Raw genomic sequence first — 11103 nt, 5'->3', positions numbered from 1 at the left:
CACTATAGTCATTAAAAAAGGAGTACAACTGAGTCAACATGGCCTCTGTTTTTGAATCAGGCCCATCTTTTCACCTCACTCCCACAGCTTTACAGGATCTAGTCCACCAACTGAACAGCACATATGGTTTAATGTACCTGGTCGCATATTGTCAATATCTCAATAAGTGTGACAGTCAGAAATTTATTTTTGTACTTTTTGTTTGGATAGTATGGGTATATTATTTGTGAATACTGGGTTGGGTAGGGAGAAATTATGTAGTCTTAAATGAAGAAAATGGCAACTGTGTTTTGACACGCGAGTCACGTGTATTTTAGTGACTTAAACCTTTATAAGATGCTGATATGACTCTATTTAAAACATCTTTATGTCCGGCCAAAGTTTTTTTTACTGAACTATTATGTCTGATGCATTACTGATCTTCAAAGCTATGCTTTTGTAAAAGATGGTTGAAACGTAATGGCTTTTTTCACACTGTCAAAGTTTGTACGCCACATGAGGAAAGACTTCAGTTAAATGGCTTGCTCACGTTCGAAAGCCGGTCCCTTTTTCTGTTTCCTCGGATTCTGCTCCCAAGTTTTAACCTTCCTGTGCATTAGACTTTATATTTAAGAAATTAAACCAAATAAGACAATGGAGATAATCATGCCCTTACAGACGTGGTAGTTTGCTGCTTGTGAAGATTCGTGCGACCTCCCTAAAGCAAAGCAACTGAAAATCGTGGTGTGGATTTACACATAGCCAAATCCTGCAGTCTTGAAGCATCTTAGAGACACGTCATTTAGATTTTTACTTTGATGTTATACATCACTGTTCATTGTAAATGTGTATCATTGTATATCAGGACTTCAGCATATCACTGCCTGCCCCCCGTCTTCACCTCTACTGTGGTCTGTTTCACGGCACGTCAAGAGGAGATATATATTAAAACTGTTGCACTTTTTAAATCTCTTCTTTTGTTCAGATTTTATTCTAGCATTTCTGCTTTGTGTGTGTGTGTGTGTAGATGGTCAAAATTTGTCTGTGCGGAAAAAAGTAGGTAAATGATTTCTAAAGAGACAGTAGAGTGAATGTTCTTGAGCAGGAAGAGGGGAAACAAGGAGAGGTGTGAAGTATATTCTATGGTACAATATGTGTAATTCTAGGTAGTTACTCCCTTTAACAGATGTTATTCTTTTGCTATTATATGCATTATGACCATGTACATTAAAAAGATTTATATTTCAATAAATGAGATTTAATGAATTCTGTCCTTTTTTTATTTATCTATATTTATGTATTGTAATTGATTGATTTATTTTTATGTGTAGATCTTGCTCTGATAATAGGTAAGTGACACAGTCCATTCCTGACATAGGAATATTTGGTAAATATTGCACGAATTACATCACTTAAAATTATGATATCTGGAATACTGCTGAAATCACAACGGCACGTGCATTCAGGTAATACTTACCTTTTTAACGAATGCCTGTCAGCTAGAAATGTAATTTTATCCTACAGTATTTATTAAATGTTGTATTTTTTGTTGATCAAAACAACCAACAGGTAGGCAGGCGATTCATAATTATTTAACTTTAAAGTGTTAAGCAGACAGTCTACTAAAAATGTAATGACTTCTAGCTGAAAGTTGTAGTGTAGTCGCAAAGTTACTTACTGTTAACATAAAGTGTACTATCGAAATAAAGCGTTACAAAAAAAAACAATATAACGATTTAAAATAGACGTTTAGAAGACAGAAACTGACTATAAATCACTTTGAGTAAAAAAAAAAAAGTGCCTTCTCTGCATATGAGGCAAATTACATAAGAGGTTTAAGTCTAATGTTAAGTGTTTTACTAAAAAAATGATGTTGTAGTGAGACCACGTGACCACTAGAGCGCGCGCTGACCTCACCTGTGAGAGTGCGCGCGCGCGCGAGCTCGTCGGCGCGCGCGGTTCTCCGTCTTCGCCTGCTCCGTTTAAATGTTGTTACAGCTGGAATTCTAGCGGCGCCGCCTTCGCCTTACCTTGTGATACCAAAGTTAAACATTGAGTGAGTTTCTGGTTTTACAACAACAGGATATGCAAATGTGTGGATTAGGAAAGAGAACGCGAGAGGGTGTATGATAAATGCGATATCGGTACTGTGAAACGGTGTTTATTTAAAAGCTGAGTGCTTGGCCTTATTCGAAGGATATCTCTGGAGGGGCCCGAGAAATGGGGATGTAGCCTGCAACTGAGACGCAGAGGACAGGAGACAATTTACAGTGTTTTTTTATTATTATGTAAACACGTTTCATTGCTTCATTATTTTGTGCAAACAGATTTTATTTAAAGTGCATAGCCTGTGAGGAGAATTATGGATGTTTTCCATGGTCTGGTGGAAAATGTCCATTGGCTGCACTTCAGTAAAGGTCATCGTAAAGGGCCCTTTGCTGCAAGCACACTTTTTAGATAGAATGTGCTATAGGTGATGTCCGATGAAGGGCTCTGTGTGTGTGTGGGTGTTCAAAAATCACATTTCATCTTTAATCAGTTTTATGCACTGTAAGCTGGTTCAACACTGAATGTTTCGAACTGTTTTCTCTTGCTCAGTCTGTGCAAATTTCTCCCCTGATTCACACAAGATGAGTTTTTTCCAGTGGGGAAATCAATATTATGGATAGAGAACTTGACGGATCGAGGTTTAAAATTAAAAACATCTTAATAATGCATTTGGTTCTTAGAAACATGCACCTTGTCATGTCGCAAGACATTAATTGATGAATTGGATTAGTATGGATTACTTATGGATCACGGTGTCATTTTTATTAGCTGTTTGGTTGATGGCACCCATTCATTGCAAAGGATCCATTGGTGTGCAACTGATGTGATACTAAACTCCAAACCTGTTCCAACGAGATACAAACTCATCTTTGGTTGTTGGGTGATTATTCTTTTAGGAAGCTGATCTGTGGGAGTTTTTGGTAACTACTCATAAAGTAACTTTAGAGTCCAATAGTATGTGAACACAAATACTAAAGATCCTTCAGTAAACTATTAGTTTGATCTCAGGTATCTGCAGTCTGCAAAAGTGCAACATCCATAATATAATGAAACGCGAGAAAAAAAAACTGCCTAGCAAAGCTTTTGCATGATTCATTTAATAATTCAGAATGTTCAATTTTTTTATTTTATCTATTGCAAACAAGTCTTACGTCAAATTATTTGCAATAGGCTACTAGGGTCATGTATGCGCAAAAATCATGAAAAGAGACATCATGAGTGAAAGATTTTTCTGAGGGTCAGTATAGGGTCAGAGTCTTTATCTGGTGTAATATGAAAAGAACATTTCGCTTTTGCCTTCCAGGGAATGGGAGGTGTTTCCAGCAAACCTGTGCGTGTGTGCGTATGTACATATGCAAACTACAAAGCTGCATAGTATCACTTGACAGTTCTATGCAAAAGAGGAAGCAGTGAAAGATGTTGTAAATGGGGTGGCAGCAGTGTGCGAGTAGGAAAGTATGGGAAATAACCAGAAAGAGGTGGAGATTTGTTCTCAAATAATAATTAGAATTATGACAGTGATGATTATGTGATACAGGCCTGAAGTCATAATTATAGCATAGGATGAAATTATGATACATGACATAAATTGAGATTATAATTATGAGATAAAATGATAACATTGTGCGTCAAAGTTATGATATATAAAGTACACATTTTAAGATACCAATTCGTAATTATGAGATAAAAGTGAAACAAATGGCGTGAATATGACATGGTAAGAAGGATTATGAGATAAGATTTTCTAATTTCGTAATTTATACATTGTATCTTAAAAATATTTTGGTGTGTCAAAAGTTCAACATTTTATCTCATAATTATGTCTCATCTTTTTGTATCCATTATTTATCTCATAACTACAGAAATAACTTCATTTTGGAATTACTTTTCATAACTCAAACTGCAAAGCTTCCCTAAAATACATAAAATACAGCTTCACCTAAAGATAGTCACATAAGTCTACACCTATGCATCTCTCATTAAAGCGGCAGTGGAAATCAATTGTGTATGACCATTTTCTCCCGATGTCTTCTCGATGGCAGCTATACGCCCGCCTTATTGTTCCATCGTTCAACAATCACCCTGCCTTCCCAGCCCAGACTTGCCTAAAGATGACATCACTCAAACAAAGCTGGAGTCTAGCTAAACTGATAGTTTAACGGGGCTCGTAAACACGACCTCAGCTTATGTGGTTACCTGCCAGGGGTACTTTTGGGGACTGAGCTCAAGCCGTCATTTATTCATGAGCTATTTGCATGTGCAGTCATGTGAAATTAAAAACGACAAAAGCAAACAATCTCAGCTAGAACGCTTGAACCTATTGATTAAAATACTGTAGGCCGGTGCCTGGCACTTTCTCGCAAGTGTAACACGTATCAAAGAGCATGCAATTGAACTCAATCCGCAGAGAGCAATGAAGTGAAATAAGATATTGGTTTGTTGTGCTTTATGCGAAAGCAGCGGGGTAGAATTGAATTTATGATGTATTTGGCTGCAGATGCATGTGAAGGATAATCATATTAGTAATCTCTCTGTCTTTCAGGTGTAACTGAATCCTTGCTTTAATAGCGCCTCTCTCTCATCACCTCTCATCGCTTGGCTCGGTCGAGAGAATATGGCTCAGAGAGGGTTCGGATGGGCTTTTGTGCTGTGTTATTCGTCTTTGGACCCCGCAACCTCCCCGGAGCCCGTCTCTCGTTACCAGACCGTCTCCATGGCCCGGTGCTCAGACCGCTCTTGTTGTTTGAACAGGGTATCGCATCTAGATTAAAACGCCATTTCTGTAAGTGATACCTCGATTGATTTATCGCTCAGACAATAACGGCCGCAACAAAATACAAATTGAAAACTGACCAAAGGTGTGCGGGAAAGCGGCCCTTTCCTCAGCGCGGTCTTATCTGACGCTTGAGAAAATATGCTTTAGGTTTAGGAATTGGCATATGGTAACATTAAATACCATAGTTGCATATAATTCAGGGAGAATAAGCAGTATTAAGATGATAAAATGGCTGTATGGAACGATGACAACATTCATGTAGCCTATTTGTTATTTAAATGTCTAAAAATATGCCTAAAAAATGAAAGTATTAGCTTGTAATATTCTAAAACCTGAACCATGTCAAAAATCTGTGGATATTTTGATACTTTTTGGTGTTGTTGTTACTTCTGGTATTTTTACTGAACCTGTGGTACATTTTTACACTTGCACATACAAATTACATATTGTCATTAGTAATTCACACAAACTTAAATGAAAAAGTGTTAATGTATGTTTCATTTCAAAGCCCACTACATGACAGACAATATCTGCCTCTTAAAACTAAAGGCAGACATTTATGCTAATAGAAAAATTGCAATGAAATCCACATATACCTCACATTTAGATCAGATAGGGACGATAATGAACAAATAGCAATCGAGTAAAAATGTGAAGTCTGATATATATATATATATATATATATATATATATATATATATATATATATATATATATATATATATATATATAACTGGAAGCTGACAGTAACAGCAGCAGCAGAATAAATTTAGGCAGTGAACAGTAAAACCGATCATTTCTTGCAGGGTCATCATATGTTACGATTTCAAGTTTGTTACAAACTCTTCCCTAAAGTTGCAAAGACTAAAGTGTCAAACAAAGAGATTCTTCATTAGTTAAGACTTGACCACCCCCCCCTAAAATGGCTCATTTAAACAGGCCCCCACATGTCTACGTCAATGTTTGGGAATATTTGCAGCCCAAATGGTCATGCAAAGAAAGAAGGCGTGGTTTCTGTAATGCAGCCATGTTTCTGTACCAAATCAAATGCGCTTTATTTTTATTTGCAGTTAAGAATCATTAAGATTACTTACAACAGAACAGCACAGCCTAGATTTGTGCAAATGCATTGACGATAGTTTTGTTACCCAAGAAGAATACTGTTTCTAAAAATATGGGTCAATTCATCTTTGCTATTGCAATTTGGTGCTTCTGAATCAACGACTGTATGTATATGTTGTTAAGTATTTGCTGTTGACTGTTAAGAATTGAGCGCAGTGTGTGTGTGTGTGTGTGTGTGTGTGTGTGTGTGTGTGTGACTTTGTTCCTCTTTCAAGCTTGTATTGATGGTAAATCTACTAAGGATATTAGTGACTGTCTTTAACATTACATTACATTTCCGACGTGGTTTGTCCAATCACAATGCATTGTGTCAGCCGGCCAATCAGAGCAGATTGTGCTTGTCAGATAAGAAGGTCTTTGTAGAAAATTACCCGTTTGAGAGAAGCTAGGCATAGAGGAGCTACAATGTACAGTATTTGGAAAAAAAGTTGTGTTTGTTTGACATTAAACCATGTCAACATGTTCTGTTACACCAAAAGAAGATCTATAAAAAAGGCTTCATACGACATTGTATTTAATAATAATTGCCACAGGTTTGTGCAAGCTGTAATGCTGGGAACTTGCACGGTATTGTTCAGTGTAAAATTATTTGTTCAGATGACTAATTATAGACGGCTGGGAGGACATTTGTATATCTTGTGAACAAATACTCTGGTATCCAAGTAAGGTAAACAAAACAGCTTTTGCTATCAACACGTCTAGAGTATTCTTGTTCATTTCACACAAAATAATAAATTGGCTCCTTTTGCTATAAAATATTTGTTTAAATTGCATTTTTACATTTGTTAGGAGAACTAGTTGGATTAGTTGTATACATTTGATCATATTTTCCTGTATAGGCGTACACAGTATATATTCATATTCTATTATTCGAGGTATTTGACGGCAAATGACCAAAAATAAGGCATTACGTGTCTCCCAAAATGTTGTTTTAACTAATGACTTGTTTTCAAAGAAATCGTACGGATGCTTGATACTATTAATCCATAATTGCTCAGCAAACATTATTAATCTTTTCTCTATACTAATCCAGTCACAGTATGACATGTTGGCAGGTAAGAAATGTTTGGTCGGTTTTCAGCAGGTTGTCATCTGGTGCATAGCTTTAGACATCCTGGTTAAGTGAACAAATCAACTGCCTTAAGAACAAGTAAAACAACTGGGAGGCAGGCATTATGTACACAAGCAGTGACTACAAAACACATTTATCTACACTCAAATACCATGGGCTTTTCTCTTTTTGTGCTGCAATTTAGCCAAAAAGTAGGTAGAGAGACTAATAAAGGGACTATTGGGTCTTATGATCTAAGATCAAGCTTTTCTCTATCATGTGAATATGTGCTACAGGCAAAGCATAAGCTGAGAAAAAAACTGTTGTTCTCTTTCACACAGATGTACATGCAGGGAGACAGTAAAATAATTTCCTTTTGATTCTCAGTCTTACATTGTTATTTTTTTATTAAAATTTAGTGACATAAGACACATCGAATATAATATTTGGCCATGGTTACAGCTGTAAACAACAGTCAAGTTCACACAAGTTATCATTTAGTTTTGATCTCTAAAGGATGATTTAGATTTTTCTGCCTTGCTTTATATACTAACCGAAAAAGTGAATGTTTTATTAGATTTCTGATGTGAATACAGTCTTTCTTAAGCGAGTGTAATTGATTTTAAAATATATTTAAAGTATATTAGATTTATTTATGAGAAAAATGTTTTAAAAGAAAAAATAGTGTTGCAATGCATCAAACCGGCCTATGATTTTGAGCAAAAAGTGATATAAATATTTTCCACATTGGTAAAACTAGTGGACCTCCACAGTGGGACGACTATGAAGTTCAGTGCAATATGATCCCCCGTCATGTCAAGGGGTCAATTGTCTACCACCGGCTGTCCTTGTTTGATGAGGTCAACATCTGATCAACAGTGACGTCCCGTAAAACAAACTCTTCTGTTATTTTGCAAAGAGCAGTTAACTGCAAGAATTCCTCATGTCAAAGCCAGGCCAAAGGTTATAAAGTCAAACTCAAGTTTAGTTCCTAGAGAATGTAATTACATTTTGTCATGTTTCCTCATGTTTCTCTTTCATGCTATGTCCCTCTCAGTTGTTCTCAAACAACCTCGCATATTGTCCCTGTCTAACCTTAGCACTTTTTTTAAAGGTATAGTCCACCCACAAATTACAATTCTGTCATTAATTATTCACCTTTACATTTTTCCAAAACAACATAGGACCAGCATTATTCATACTGTTTTAACACTAACGATAATGAAACGAGGTGGATTATTTCTCACTATTTTTGTAAGATTTGTAATTACAAATGAGCAGTTTCCCTGAAATACTTAGTCTGCTCTAAGTATTTCAGGGAAACTGCTACATTGCATTTTCTGCTTCTGCCTTCTTTCCATAACTTCTGCTGAACTCTACTGAGGACTACATACTAAGGATGAGAAGTACTGTTGGTCAGAAGTTACCAGATGGTCACACAGCCTCTTTTACCAATATAAACTACGGTTCAAATGTTTGGGGTCAGTAATTGAAGGGTTCCTGAAAATTAATGTATTTAAATAGAAAAATAGAAAAAACTTATTTTACTTTGTGATAATCTCCACACCTACAATTTACTGTATTTTCAAATAAATGCAGCCTTGATGAGCATTAGAGACTTGTTTTAAAAGTGTGCTTGTGCTTCCCTCTAACGAGATTCAGTCAGAATGTCAGATCTAGATTACTGAATTGTATTCAGTCAGAGAATCGTAAAATTTAAGAAAGAATATTTTGTCAGTAATCCTGAAGGATTCCTAAAGTGTTTAATCAAAATTAAGCTCCAAACATAGGTTTGGGAGAATCCTACATTGTACAAAATTTTTCTAGTGACTCATTGCATCAAACTTTTTCCATCGGATCAATTGAATTTATTTGTTTTTCAACTGTGGCAACAGTTGTCCCAACAGAAAATTGTGCAGAAATTCATTTGGGCCAATGGAAACATTTTGATGCAATGAGTCACTAGAAAATGTTGAATTGGGGAGCTCTGAAATAGTTTACAGTGTAATCATATAGCCCTGTCAATCATCAATACGAGTCTATAAATAAGCCGCTCTCATTGCATCGTCCCACCATCCTTCCATGTCTTCATATCTCTTCTTCTATTTCTGTTTTTCTCCCTGTAGATACCACAGTAGGGGGAGAGGGTGATTTGTCTCCATGAAGGACAGCAAGCCAAGTTTGTTTACCATTATTCATCAGCACTGGATGGGCAGGCGAACTCGTGAATTACCATTTTGTTCATAATTGGTTATCATAAGACTCCGAAAAGTCACAAAGTATCAGTGACAAGGGCCTTCAGGGTTTCTCAGACCCCAAGCAGAACTTGGGAGTACAATCATGGCGTGTGAATCCACTGTAAACAAAATATAGTAATCACAAAAAACAATAACAAACAATCCTTTCACATCCAACTCTCATCTGTATGGTTTGAGGGAAAGGAGGAAGGCGTTTAACTCGGGGAGCTTGCAGGTATTCTCGGTACACCACTGAAGTCAGGCCTTTGGCTTCACAAGCCATCTACCAATACACAGAGTTTGAACTGCTCAAACACTGCGGCTTATTGTTGCATTCTGGGACATTGACCTCAGGCTCCTCCCATTCTGGTTTATATGTGTGCGCTTGTGTGCATGAATATCATGTGAGTTCTCACAGACTGAAGCTGAAGGCAGTAGAGCACTATACTGTGTGTGTGTGTGCGTACGTACATCAATCGCTTTAATGTGTTTTGCGGTCTGCTTTTTTTCAAAATGTGATAGCCATTTTACAATGTTAGCGACTTTTAAGATCTTATTTGATGTATTAAATCATGTGGTATAGTAGTGGCAAGGGTGACCTCAGTAAAAAATATATTGGAATAATTTACAGTCCTTTATGCCCTACAGTCACATTTATCAAATCGTTACTAGATAAGATATAATTCACATTTTTATATCAAGTTGAAATGGTAAAGTATTCATCAAGTTAAATATATACCACTGTAAATATATATATATATATATATATATATATACATATATATATATATATATATATATATATATATATATATATATATATATATATTTTACAATGATATAAATAATTAAGGAGTTGAGGTTTGCTATACATTTTAATTTGTTGCTTTTTGGGGTTTGTTGTTGTTTTTGGGGGACTGCTTCTCTTCATATTCCAATTTTCAGGCTGGCTTTAAAAAAGTTATTTTGTTCATCTGAAACTGCCTCACTAGCCAATATGTTTAAAATTGGTCGCTTCTGCAGTCACAGAAAGAACCTTTATGAAGGAAAGAGCTTTTTGTATTCCTCTCATATCCATAATTAAATAAGGAGGAAATCTGATTTGCTAATTCATTTTAGTATTGGCCAATTTGATGTCAAAACATCTGGCGAAGACGTTATCGTATCAAAGGGAAGAATGTGAGATTTACACGTATCTTGCACATGTAGCTTGTAGACGTGTTTTGAAATGACATCCCTGTCTGACTGAAGCCAGATAAAGAAACTCAGCGTGGTGTTGAGAGAACTCCATTTCTCATAAAGATCCCATGACAGGTTTACAACAGAGAAATTGTTTTCCGCACCCCACATATGGGAACTGACGGGAACGCCAATTGTGAAAATAGGAGAGTTTATTCACTTTGGAGAGGAAACACAATCAAAGGAAGCAAGAATTGTGCTATCAGATAGTTCCGTGTTTAAATTTGTGCTTGGACCGTGTTGAGCTAGTTTTATTGAATGCATGAATCATTGAGCGTGTTGAAAATTATTGGGTTCATCAGCCTGAATGTGTGTGAATAAGTGATTGCTTCACAGCTCGCATAGTGGCTTTGCTTTTTATTAATGATTATCTGATTAACAGTTTTTCCATTGTTTTCAGTGTGTTTTTCCTCTAATCCTCACTGAGAAGCATGGAATCTGTAGAACTGCTGTGACAGCAAGGCTGAAGCTCTGGATTTGAAGGAAAATCCAATTTCTTCTCTTTAATTTATTAAAACACGAGCCTTGTCCATCTGTTCTATGGTAATCTAAAAGTGCAGTACAAGTCTCAAATGCTTGTTATGCATAAATTAAAGCTTTAAGATTTTTAATGATAAATTACTTTCTCCTACCATAGCCTAATATTCAAA

The sequence above is a fragment of the Puntigrus tetrazona genome, chromosome 20, assembly GCF_018831695.1.
Source record: "Puntigrus tetrazona isolate hp1 chromosome 20, ASM1883169v1, whole genome shotgun sequence".
Taxonomy (NCBI): domain Eukaryota; kingdom Metazoa; phylum Chordata; class Actinopteri; order Cypriniformes; family Cyprinidae; genus Puntigrus; species Puntigrus tetrazona.
This window is presented reverse-complemented; position numbering follows the sequence as displayed.